A 14,265-nucleotide genomic window follows, 5' to 3' on the forward strand; every position below is an offset into this window, starting at 1 on the left:
ATAGATATGGAGCAAATCTCAGCTTGAAACAGTCAGTCCCAGATCTATTTTGGGGAAAAATTGGCCTTAATTAACTCACCTATAAAAACAGTCAAAACATAAGGAAAAAACTATGGCCCTGAAAAATACATGTTTCGAGATCCAGCAAGCTGCCAAATTATTTGTTTGCATACTAATTATATACCAGTCTTCCATTAGTGTGGATATGGTTTTGTTCCAGCCACCTAAACTTCATTCATTATTCTATGCCCTGTCTTCTTAATGGTGGGGTGGGGAAGTCATTTCACTTCATGACTACAAACAAAAATGCAAATAGTGCTGACACTTATGGTATTTTATATTTAAGTTCTGTTTCAGGTTGTGATGGCCATCAATCTTCATGACTTGAAAAGAAGATTAGATAAATTCTTGGATGACAGGATAACAGGAGACTATTGCCTCTTACTCATTGTGGTTGTATTCTACCTGTAGGATCAGTCGCAGTGTGCTTCTGAATATATTTCTGGGAAGTGCAATGAAGAAGATGGTGACTGTGGCACTGAGTACTGGAATGCATAGATGTCCGCACAATGGATCCTTTGGATGCTACCGCTTGGCACCAATTTATTTATGACACCACGGCCACCAGTTTATATGGGACAACGATCCCACTCAATAACTGAAGTTTCTTTATTAATAATAGTTCTTATTACTTGTGGTAACATATTTGTTGTTATCCATTGTTATCTTTGTTAAACTTGAAGAACAAAAATAACTTTATTTACATTCAGAGCTTATGATTGGATGGTTCTCAAGTTTGTGGTTACAGTATACAAGGTACTTCAGTTGTTACAAATTTACTATGCTTACAATCTCTCACTAACTCAGGTTACACAGAGCATATTCCCTTAATACCACTGGATTTATCTTGTCCTTTAAAAGTTCTTTTAACTGAACTGGGAATTTGGGTCCCATCCATCTGAATTTGCATTCCTAACTGCAACTTCTGGCAGTTTTAAAAACACCTTGCTGCTGCAGCAGGTTCTACACATTTCTCTCAGCTCAGCCCCTTTCATATCTGCTCCTTAGGCCAGCCTCCACTTTTTCCCAACCAGATATTGATTGGCTATTGCAAACATTCTATTTTGCCAGTGCTTCTCCACAGTGACCTTCATGTCCTGCCCAGTGAGGGAAGCAGGATAGAAGGCTAGACAAGGGCTGCATCCACAGTTTAGAAATAATCAAGGTTGACACCACTTTAACTCTCATGGTTCAACACTATGGAATTGTGGGATCTGTAATTTGTTGTGATACCAGAGCTCTCTGACAGAGAAAGTTAAATATCTTACAAAACTACAGTTACCAGAATTCCATTGCATTGAGCTATGACATTAAAATGGTGTCAATTTGTATTATTTCTGCAGTGCAGATGCAGCCACCTCCCTCACTTGAATCCAGCATGGTTGTTTTTAGGATCTTCCCTATTCTCCTTTATCATACACAAGTGTTCAGTTTATCTTTCCAAGTTTTTTAAAACCAGTTTCCAGCATGTCCCTGATAAACACAAAGAAGGAAATCTCCGCTAATCTTTCTACTGCTGTTCCTTTCTTCTTCTTTGCCAAGAGTTTATTATCTGTGACTAGACTTCTTCATGTTGATACTGCTCCCATTTTTCCAAATCAGAACTTCAGTATAAGGAATGCAAGAATTTATAAGTTCTGAAATCTAGACCAGGTCCCTAACATCTGCAATTTGCTCCTTTTCAAGGCTGATCAGGAATTATCTGAAGGCCGTCCCTTTCCAGCCAGCAGAATTAGGGGAAGTCAGCAGGGAAGAGAAATCTCAGGGATAGGATTATGTATGGTTTATGAGCCAGATATTCCTCATGCAGTTTATGTACCCTATTGGGCCCATACAGACAGGCCAAAATAAAGCTGCTTCAGGTCACTTTGGAGGTATGCTGCTTAAATGACACATGCATCTTCAGAGGCCAGAAGCTGTGCCAAAGCTGCATTTCAGTCCTTAGTACTGAAGCATGACTTTGGTGTAGTTTCTGGCCTCTTGGGACATGCATCATTTAAACAGCATACCCGAAGCAGCTTTATTTTATCTGTCTGTACGGGCCCATAGTTTCTGAAGTATTAAACAAATATATATCGGGACTATACATGTTCCGACTGCAGGTGAATCTCATGTTCTTCCATGTATATAAAAGCTAAAAACAAAAAGAAAGGTAGCAGTAAAATTTAGGAATGTAATTATTTGGTAATTTCTTTCTCAAGTAATGAATCTTTGTTGTAATTTTCTTCCCATTGTAAGAAAATACTTTAAACGTCAGTCTTGTTGAACATTACTCACAGTACAGGACTTATTCTGTGCAAAAAAATAATAATAGCACTTTGGTGGCATTTTCTCCACACAAAATACTGATTTCTAATATATATATATATATATATATATATATATATATATATATATATTAGAAATATATATATGCACAAAATAAGTCATGAAAGTCAAAGATTGCATATCCAGAGTTTTGCAACATTTGCTCTCTCTTTCTATCTACTAGAGAGATCTATACACATTTCCACAATTTTTCAAATATTTTCAAATATTATTTTCATTTGCAACAAAAGAGTATCCCCATAGAAAAATAGCATGTTAAGGTGAAATCTAACCTAGTATTTCTTCTTCTTAACATTATGAGTCCATCTACACTATGGGGAAAAATGCAGTTTGACACCACTTTAAGTGTTGTAGCTCCATCCTGTGGAATAGTGGGGTTTGTAGTAGTATAAAGTCTTTAGCTTTTGCCAATGCCTCACAAAACTACAAATCCCAGGATTCTGTAGGATGGAGCTACAGGTATTAAACTGAATTATACTTACTGTGTAGATGCACCCACAGTTTTCTCGAAGGAATTTTTGTATGAAGGGATGACACCTTATATGACTTGCCACCTACATTTCAGTCTGCCTAGGCCTGTTGAAACTGGTACTGCTTCCTTAGCAAAGCCCTGATCAGTCAATGTTTGTGCATTTGCCATGCCCACTTCATGCCTGCCCTCTCCTATAGCCTTGTTTCCCAAATTCCTTGTAAGTAGCAGGGTGATCTGAAGAAGTGCACTACACAAGTATAACACTGTTATTTAGTCAAGGATGCTGATAAAACAGGACCCAAAGTTGGAATGCTCTACTAACATTTATGTGAATATGTGGTGAACTTTGTTGTAGAGTTCCCTGATCAGTGGTGAGCCCAGGAGTTAGAGGCCAACATGCACAACCTCATACCCACTGCTTGTTCTAATGCATTCAAACAAATACTTGAACAAGATTCAGGAAACGGGTCTTTGCTAATATTTTCAGAAAGTAGACTTCGAGATTATATGAGAAAGAAAGGTGGAATGAATCTCTTTAGGAAACATTGATGTAGTCTAATATATTTTCTACATAATAAAAAAAGATCTATCTTTGGAGTTTTTTTAAAAATGGTTTCAGTTGTACTAGATTAAAATTCAAAGTGCAAATATCTTTATTTCTGACTTCAGAGTAAATGTTGAGAGTCTAAATGACAGCATCACTCTTCATTAGCTATGGAGCAAACAGATTGAAGTTGCTTGGGCAGAATCAGGCTTCTGTTAAAAGCCAAAGGGAATGCAGTCTGTCTAAATAATACAAATCTTTTGTTTGTGGGTTTTTGTTGTTGTTGATGCACTATGTATTTTTCCAACTGCCTTTTTGGGAAGGGGGAGAAAAGGGTCAGAAGGGTAGAAATAAACAACCACACAGAAGCTTCTATACCTCCATCTGAACTTTTCTTTTATTCTTTGTAGTGTTCAGTACAAGTAGGGTTTTTTTTTTCAGTTTAAAAACTATGTCCCATTGATGTCTGGCACAGTGTTTATTTGGACCTTCAACTCACAGTCAGCATTCAGCACCATGCTGATTACTTCTGTGCTGTGTAATGGATTTGTCGCAGTAGTGCTTCCAAAGGAACTTTCTTCAAAATAAGAATAAAAAATACCCCCAAACACATACTCTAAAGCAAGCAGCAAAAAGAATGGAAGTTTGCTAGACTATGCTGCAGGTACTTCAAAATGAGACGTGATTAAATCTAATGATGCAGATGTAAGAACTGAATAATAACAGAACCAGAACTGAAGTACTTTGTGGGAATTGCAGAAACAACAACATATTTTTTCACCTCTCAGTTTTTCATAAGATCTCTGCAGCATACTGAAAATAATTACAACTGTATAGGTGAGATATGGGAAACTGTGGAGTAGTGGTTACAGTTTTGCACTAGGACTCAGACCCAGATTTCAATCATCGTTTGACCATGAAGCTTGCTACGTGGTGTTGAGCTAGTGAATATGTATCAGCTTAACCTGCAGGGTTGTTGTGGGAAATTCTTAGAGGAAAAAGCATAACAGAAATGTATCATCATCATCATCATCATCATCATCATCATCATCATCATCATCATCATCATCATCATCGTTGTTGTCGTCATCATCATCAAGTCCTCAAACAAATCAGGAGTAGCAGACTGCTGGAAGGCAGGCTGCTAATGACACAGCTATAAGAAATGTCAGATGTAGCGAGAGTAGAAGAGACCACTAACTGTAAACTAAAATGCAAGGGAAGTGGAACAGGAGCTTTTGTATGTTGATGCTCAGAGATTAAGAAAGACTAGTTTTGTAAGCAAAATCAGATGAAAGGTCCTCCCGCTATCCCAACTGTCACTGTCCCAGGCTCTGAGGGAGAGAAGAACAATATCTGCTGGACTTAATTTCCTTCCCAACTGCCATTCCGTTTTCCTTATGCATCACACCTTGTTTAAATTGTAGGTGGGAGGGCCTACACTGTCATATTAACAATTAGTAAGCTGCTTGTAGAGCCTTTGTGGGTGAAGAATAGAGTATAAATATGCAAAAGAAATCATCATCATCATCATCATCACCACCACCACCATCACCACCACCACCACGATGCTTACATTTCTGGTTGCTGTTTGCTTCAATAACAGGAATATCCCAATTCATCTGCAATATCTTGCCAACAATTCAAAATGAAGCTACATCAAGAGACCAATATCACAGTGATAGAGACAGGGCCCACTTCTAAGTACATTCATCAAAACATTTTCAGAGAACTCTTTTGACTACAGCTCTGTGCATACAATTTTCTGTGTGGACTCAGTACCTTTTCACAATAATGTCTTTGATATAGCTAAACTCAGAAGTAAACAGAAATAAACATTTTTGGTAAATTAAGACAAAGATTACATGCTACCATAGATGAACTATCCAAAGGTGTAAGATTCAAAGTACATGCTCTCAGAATACAACAGGTAAAGTAAAAAAAAAAAAAACAGTATCCAAAAGGAAGCAAGGTAATATGACCCAACTACCTCACCATTTCATTTTGAGGTTAGAAATAATAGGCTGCCATATTAGATAATTTTCAGATAGGGCTATGTATAAGGAATTAGCCATGGACCTCATCCAGTGTTCCTCCTGGCACTAATAGCACACACAGCTGCTATTTTCCTGTCCTGGAAATGTCAGGAACAGTGCTTCTCCAGCTCTGAAGGTTTCTCCCAGGAGTGTCTGGAAAAGATAAAAAATATGACTATGAGCAAGAGGATAATGGAAAAAGCTCTAGGTAATAGTGGTGATTTTCAGTCTCCCGCTTACTAAAACTTGCAAAGCATACATCCCCTCCTGTTTACATACCTCTAGAATTTATACTAAAAATCATAGCAGAATGAATGTTATAATCAAAACCTAACTTTCCACAGCAAGCCATTGTTGAGCAGGAGGAGAGTGGCGTTCAGTCCTGGGATTATTCAGACTGGACTGCTATAAGAGTTCTCTAGTAGTCTAGTCTACCTTGTTGTACATTAGAATTCTCTATTGAACAATTCTAAGTACTTATCCTAGCTGAGCATCCCAGGATTCCATACACGAAATGCATGACAATTAAAATGGCATCATAATGCTATAACTGCATTATGGATATCCTTGCAATCAATCAATCCAGCCTTTCTTGGCCAATGGTGCTCTATTTCGAGATAGATAGAGAAATTTCTGATGGCACAATGGTTAAATGTCCATACTGGAGCCACAAGGTTGTGAATTCAATACCAGCCAAGAGTTCAAGGTTGACTCAGCCTTGCATCCTTCCATACATTGTTAAAACGAGTACCCAGCTTGTTGGGGGCAATTAGCTTACACATTGTAAAGCACTTAGGGAGTGCTTAAGTGCACTGGTAATTCATATAGAAATGCACTTGCTATTGCTAGATTTATCTGTCAATTTCACTTTCTCCCACATTTTCCATAACTTCTGACAAAACATGAAAAATTTTCACTTTTTATAAACCCAGATTATTCTTGTGGAAAGCTAGGTTGAATATGTGAAACATAAGCAAATGATCATCCATATTGGCATAGTAGGAGTTCCTGACCCTATTATAAAACTAAAACATTATTATAGAGTGGGCCCGCATCATAGTGGGTGCCCTTTACACGGCTTTCATTTACACCCACACCACACTGCATGCATGAGCCTCATTACTGTCAATGAGGCTCGAGCATACACACTACTTGCTTTACACAGAGAGGTCCAGAATGGATCCTGGCATAAAGCAAGGGCACACTGTATTATCAGACTCATACTTTTCTTTTTCTTTTTTTAAAAAATGTGTACATTACAAGAATCACAGTGGATCTATATTTAATGCTGTTTAATGTGCCTTTGTAAATTAAGGGAATGAGTTGGCATGTTAATTTTAAAAAAAATAATAAAATAAAAATGCTAGCCAGTTGGTATTTGTCTGGCTGTGCAAAGAAATTATATGGCAGAGGAACTTCATGGATTTCAATAGGAGATACTGCTGTTCCTAACATTTCAGTATACCCAGCAGCAATTTTAAGATGTAATACATTCAGATTTTGATCTAGTGTTGATTTCAGATTTCAAACACTTCTCTTGGCTAAATTCCCTTATGAACAACATGAGTCAACACATCCTTTCCCTGGTAGACTTTGAAATATTATATTAATAAGAGTCAAACGTGATTGTCTTTTGTTTTTTTTAAATGTGGAAATAGCCTAAAGTTACCCCCTAAGGTAACAGTAAGTTCCTCTTAATTGCCTGATGTGGTATTACACTTTGCTTTTGTAAATATTCTCCTGTTCTTCTCTCAGAAATGAAACCTTTAAACATACACATATTAAATAAACTGAACATTCAGTGGATATAGAATGCTACAAATAATATTCATGATCTGATAACATCTTATCTAGGTTATTGCAATTGTTTTTACATAGCACTTCAGTGACTCCTTGCACATCATCAGAATGATTCCTTTCATATTTCAGAGACTAAAAAAAATCATTTTGGCACAGGTTTCCATGGACCACTTCATCAAATGTATGATCTTTTCTCCAGAGTATAAGCAGTTTATGATTTTTATGTTTGTAATGGAGATTGTAGGTAGTCAGATCACAGGTAAGTTAAATGCAAATGGTAATGATAGTGATAGTGTACATACTTACTCAAATAAAGTCCAATATCACATGTATCCTGTTAATGACTTAAAAGCACATAGGTATGGCTTATGTTTGTGCATATCTATTTTTGGATGAGTCACAGGGGACCATTCTATAGCCCTCTGTGCCCTATCCAATCGCCTCTGCAGCAGTTAAGCCCTGGGAGAAACCACCACTGTTGCAGGGAGGAGAGGGAACGGATAAACTTTTTGGGTGAAATATGTCCAAATGATCTGGGCTCCAAGGGGAAGAAAAACAGTGTGCATTCCAGCTGTGAATCCACTATGGTTTCTTCCCCTTCTGAGATAAAACCAGTTGCTTCATAATCTGAATTGAAGGCTCCCCTACCCACTGGTATGAAGCAGGAGAGTCCCTTCCCAGGGCTTGACAGCTGTCAGGGGACAGAAACAGATGGGAAAGAACAAGCAGCTCCATCCTGAGTTATCTGAAAATGGATCAAAACCCTGCTGTCTGTACTACTCGTACTGAAGGAAGCACAAACACCCATGGGCTGTCCGTAGAGTGAAGCATCAAGACACACTGTGTGATTGTTTTTTCCACTTGCCCACCATGCATGTGCACATCACAGAAACACACCACCAGCAACTGCCAGTTACTTCCCACCCAGATGCCATTCCATTAGACATACACCCATATGATCAGCCACACAGTGGCCTGTGTGATGTACCACTTGTACAATGCATTGGTGCATCAGTGCACCCAGTGGCAAAGTACAAGCATGGAGGCCCTGTACATGCCCTCTTTATCCCATGCTCCCCTGTTGTACTGTGTGGTTTGTGTATGTTGTAATTACATCCATTGCCTTATTGTTCATCTAATTTTTGCTTTGCTGCAGTCCTGCACTAGCACAGGCTGTTTATATGCTGGTGTGAAGGTGCACATTTTCCACCATGAGTCAGAATATCCCAGCTTCTTCTTACTCCATTTTTTTATACCCAGAGCCCGGCTATGTTTCATTTTCCTTCCCCTTTCACCTTGTGCATCATCTAAAACTCCACCTTCAGAGCAGCTGAAGGCTGCTTTCTTTTGCCCATGTGTTTTACCCCAGAGTTGGAGAAGGACAAGGAATTGTGCAAGCAAAGCATTATCTTCTTGCTGTTCAGTATAAGAACTTTATCCTTATATAACCTTCTGCTGATAGGCTGGGATCTCATGATGTAATGCAAACCAGCAAGCTCTTGCTTTGATGCCTCTGAACTGCAGAAGCTGTGGGTGACATTATAAGGTTCTGTAATAATAAGTGTAATGAGAGCCAGCATGGTGTAGTGGTCTGAGGATTGGGCAATAACTCTGGAGAACAGGGTTCAAACTCTTGTTTGTCCACCCACTGGGTGACCCTGGGTAAGTCACACTCGCTCAGCTTCAGAAGATGGCAATGGCAAGTCTCCTCTGAAGAAATCTGCTAAAAAAATTCTGTGATGGTTTTGCCTTAGGGTCACCTTGAGTTGGAAATGACTTCAAGTCACACAACAACAACAACAACAACAACAACAAGGGTTCCCTAATCATGGGGCTAAGTAGTTAGTGTCAAAGCCCGGATCATTTTTTCTGGTTCTTAAAGTGAGGACCCATAATCAAAAAGAGAGAGCATTGCCTTACAAATTACATTACACTGTCTAGTCCACTCCCAGCCATGCATCTCCTACTGTTATTACAGGCTGAGTTGGAGAAGTTACTATAGTCTGTTTTCTGTCCAAAGCTCTAAAAACTTTATTTTGTCAGTCTACAATTCCTATGTGCTCTTAAAAGTGGTGCTCACAAAGATGTCAAAAAAGGAAGGAGGAGTAGGAGAATGAGATGATGATGGAAAAGTGTGTATTTTTCTGGTCAGTTTATCCCTATGAAAACCTAACTCCCAATCAGAGAAATGTTTTTCCCCACTTTTTCACATTTATTTCACTGTATTAATTGAATTACATTTTCTGAGTGACTGTGATTAGTGCTTAGTTTTAGAATCATGCTTAATGACAACTCCATTTGTTTTAGATATCTAAAATTCTAATCAGTATAAGAATATATATATATATATATATATATATATATATATATATATATATATATATATATATATATCCCCTGTATTCCTGTATGAATGTGTGTGTGTGTGTGTAAGTCTCTAGGATACCACAGGGAAACTTTATATAACATTAGATTAACACAGCTACATCTTTTAAAAATGTAAAAAAAAAGGAAATAGAATATTCCATCCCCCACAAAAAATCCAAACAAAATAGGACATTATTTATATAACTTGTACATTCTAATTAGTATTTCATGCTTGTACATAACAGATTACATTGTGTGTGCGTGTGTGTGCAAATCTATAATATAGACAGGCAATATTGCCCTGTAGTGCAAAAGAATGACCAGGTGACTTATGTGTCTATCTGCCATTCAGGTTGTTGGGTAACTTCATGGTCTCTATTTTCTTTTCTTCATTTTCCTTGCCTTTAAATTAGTCCTGGATTAGGAAGCAGCTCAAACAGAAGATATTTTGAAATGACAGACTATGTTTGTCAAGGTTCTATGAGTTTCTCGGTAATTCTTGCTTCCAATAACACTTTTGAAATTTTGGGTTATTGTGTGGTCCACATCATTTTATTCTGTTTCTTCATTGTGCTTCATTTATGGCACATGCTCATGTTGTCCATTACCTATAGGGTAACTGGTGAATGTTCTAAATAAATAATAAATTGGATTTGGAAATTCACTATGTGCAAATTAAAATTTTGAAATGAATATTATTGTTCTCTGAGGACAAAACATTAGAGGAATGTCAAAGGAAATAAAAACAGGTTTGATCATGCCAATGTATGCAATTTGGCCAATAGACCCCACTAAATAGTTTCTCAGAAATGTGTGACTGTATATATGTGTGTGTTTGAGAAGAACATCTATAGCTTCTTTGGTATATTTATGGACATGCAAGTACATGGATAGGTTTTATACATATATCTTAACTTTTTAAATATTAACTACATCTATTAAAGAGTTTTCCTTTTTTAAGTGCACTTTAATAAAAAGACAACTGACACTTTAAAATCCATTCCTAGAACCATCTTTGACAGTCTCAAAGCATACAAGATAATATTAATTGTAACTAAGTAATACCCTGGCTTTAATTAAATTTTAAATCAGTGTTTCAAAAATCCCTGAATCACATTGTCTTCAAAACTTTTACTTCTGTTTAATTATAGACAATAGGTTCCTTTTCTTTTAAGCTTATATTATCTTTTTCTCTACCATATTCACAGGAAAGAAAGGGGGGAAGGGAGGGGGGAGCCCTGAAAATCTTTACTAAGAAAAATATGTTTTCTAATAGTTGAGATGCCACAGTTGTAGAAATGTGTGTGTGTGCGTGTGTGTGTAAGTCTCCTGATATCCCCATGATCCAACTATATTTTGATATGAAATTGCTGAAGGCCCATGTGGGCTCCAGAGATTTCAGTGACTGACAAAATACCATAAAAGGTTGTACTGTGAATATAGTACTAGACCTCAGACATGTGGAAGGATGAAAACAATGGGCCATGTGATATGACTATATTAATATAATGGTTGCCAACATTTCTCAGTTTCTTCTTTACAATCTCCAATACACTTTCTCTCCTAGTCAGTATCCTTTTCTGGCCACATTGAGACCCTTTGTCTTTTTCTCCAATTTCTCCACTGTCTTGTCAAAATACTTCTCTGACTTTCTCTAGGCCCTGTCAGATACCCTATCTGACCCTCTCCCTAGAACTCTCATTCAAGAACTCCCTCTGAACTTGAACCTTCCCGCAACTCAGTTCCCTTCACTCTTTTAAACTCTATTAAACTCCTCCTTAATTGGACTCACAATCACTCACTCCAGCCTTTTATATGTACTTCAGTTCCTTCCTCATAGTCAGCCCAAACCATGATTGGCTGTTAAGAAACCGTGACTCCATCACACATGCCTTTCACATACCAAGGCAATTTCCCCAATTGATCAAAGATAGATTGCTCTCTTGCTCTCCAAACCTGTACATCTTCATGGGCATCATGTGAGACAATCAGTTAGAGAGCTAGAACATGCCATAAAGGCATCTAGTCCAACCCTCTGCAAAAGTAAAGCAGTTCTGAAAGATGTCCCTGCAACATCTGTTTCAGTACCTTCAAAGAAGAAGAGTTCACCACCCTACATTCCATTGTGGAACAGCTCTTACAGTAAAAATGTACCCCCCCCCCCTAATGTTTAGGTGGAATTTCTTTTATTGAAATTTATTCTATCCTCTGGAACAGCAGAAAAGAAGTTTGGTTTATCTTCAACATCACAACCCATGAGATATTTAAGAATTAATTCTGGGGTTGTGATTAATTTTTATAGGCTATTCATCTTAATTTCACTTGATATATGAAATTGGGCACTACAACTATTTTCTTCTAACATTGGTTTGCACATGTGTTGGGCTACAACACTTGTCCTTAAAAGTCATCCTGGAATGGGTCCTTCAGGATGACAATGGCTGGAGTTGTAATGAAAGACATTTGGAGAGCACCAGGAACTCTTTTACACTATAGTGCTGTGGTCCACTTTAAATGACATGGTGTCACCCTACAGAAACCTGGGATTTGTAGTTTAGTGAGACACTAGAACTCTCTGGCTGGGAATTTTAAATACCCCTCCCTAAACTGCAAATATCAAAATTCTACAGGTTGTTACCATGTTAATAAAAGTGGGTTAATGGAGCTATAATTGTGTCATGTGAAGCTTAAGGTTAGAGATGTCTTAACTGAGGTATTCCCAAGAAATGGCTATCCAGTGTGCTTGAAAACCTCCACTGCCTGGTAGAGTAATTGCTTGAGGATATGAAAAGCTCTAATTCTTTATTTTTTTAAAAAAAATACAGATTTGCATGACCTTTGCCTAACATGGCTATTTTTTTTTGCACATTTCAAATATTGTTTTAATAATATACTCATTTTCCTCTTGATTGAAACATGTGTATTTTTTCCAGTTGTGCAGATCTTTAGCCATGTTCATTTTAAAGCATGCTTTATTTTTCCGAGGCTGCTCAGAAGCTTCATAAGGGACAGATTTTTGAGAAAAGGTGCATTTTGTCTTATAGTAATCTCTGGAGGTATCAAATAGCTATTTTCATCTGGTCTGGATGTAGCTCGTACAGAAGAAAATGGATGTGGGAGGTCCAAGTTCAAGTCCCCAGTGAACTACAAAATTCACTGGGTGACCTTGGGCTAGACATTTTTCCTACATGTTTGTGGTGAATATAAAGTGGCGAAGAGTAGAACTGTAAACTACTGTCTTCAGCACACTGATGGAATGAAAATATTATAAATGTGATAACTAAATTTTTGATTTTTTAAAAAATTCAGCATAAAACATCATTATTGTTCAGCCTATATTTGACTACAATTCTAAGATCAATTGTAAAACTGTACAATTATACAGTTCTACCAAACAACAACAACAACATCAACAATTCTGACTTGTTTTTGAGGAACACAGGTTGATTTATTCTTTTTACAAGCCCCCAAGATATTATTTCAGAAAAGATAGCAAAATATGGGCTAAACAAAGCAACTGTTAAGTGGATTCGTAACTGGTTGACTGACCAGTGGGCTATCGCAAGGTTCTATTCTCAGTTCAGTGCTATTGAACATCTTTATAAATGACTCAGATGATTAGATAGAGGACATGCTTATCACATTTTTAGATGCCACCAAATTAGGAGGGGTTACTAATACCCCAGAGGACAGTATCAAAATTCAAAATGACATTAACAGATTAGAAAGCTGAGCCAAAACTGACAAAATTAATTTCAACAAGGAGAAAGGTAAGGTACTAAACTTCAGCAGAAAAAAATGAATTGCATAGATATAGGATGGGTGACAGCTGACTTGACAACAGTACATGTAAAAGGGATCTAGGAGTCCTAGTAGATGACAAGCTGAATACAGGTCAACAGTGTGACATGACTTTCTGACCTTGGGTTCTCAGACTCTGTTCTCGACTGGTTTAGATCTTATTTGTCAGACAGATCTTTTGCAGTGGTTGCAGGTGGTCAGACTTCATCCTCTGTTCCCTTATCTGTTGGAGTTCCCCAGGGCTCTGTTCTGGGTCCCCTTCTGTTTTCTCTCTACACACTGTCCTTAGGTATATGCCAATGACACCCAGCTGTATCTTTCTACCCCTGACCTTTCTCCAAGGCTTGAACAGCAAGTTTCATCTTGTCTCGCAGCTGTCTCGCAGTGGATGCGCCATCGGCGTTTGAAGCTCAACATGTCCAAGACGGAGCTTCTTGTCTTTCCTCCTGAGCCCACCCTTCAACACTCCTTTTCTGTCTCTGTGGACAACATTTCTATTCAACCAGTCCAGCAAGTCTGTAGTCTTGGTGTGATCTTTGATTCTTCTCTGTCGTGTATCCCTCAGATCCAGACCACAGCCAAGGCTTGTAGATTCTTTTTGTACAATATTGCTAAAATCTGACCTTATCTTTCCGCCTCTACTGCCAAGATCCTGGTCCATGCCCTAGTGGTCTCACAACTTGATTACTGTAACATCCTCCTGTCTGGGCTTCCTCTTTCTCACCTCCGTCCTTTAATTTCTGTCCAGCATTCAGCTGCACACATTATCACATCCGCCCACCGCTCTGACCACATTTCTCCTGTGTTGGCATCCCTTCACTGGCTCCCCCTCCCTTTCCACATTCAGTATAAGCTCC

Source organism: Sceloporus undulatus, chromosome 5 (assembly GCF_019175285.1).
Source record: "Sceloporus undulatus isolate JIND9_A2432 ecotype Alabama chromosome 5, SceUnd_v1.1, whole genome shotgun sequence".
NCBI classification, from domain to species: domain Eukaryota; kingdom Metazoa; phylum Chordata; class Lepidosauria; order Squamata; family Phrynosomatidae; genus Sceloporus; species Sceloporus undulatus.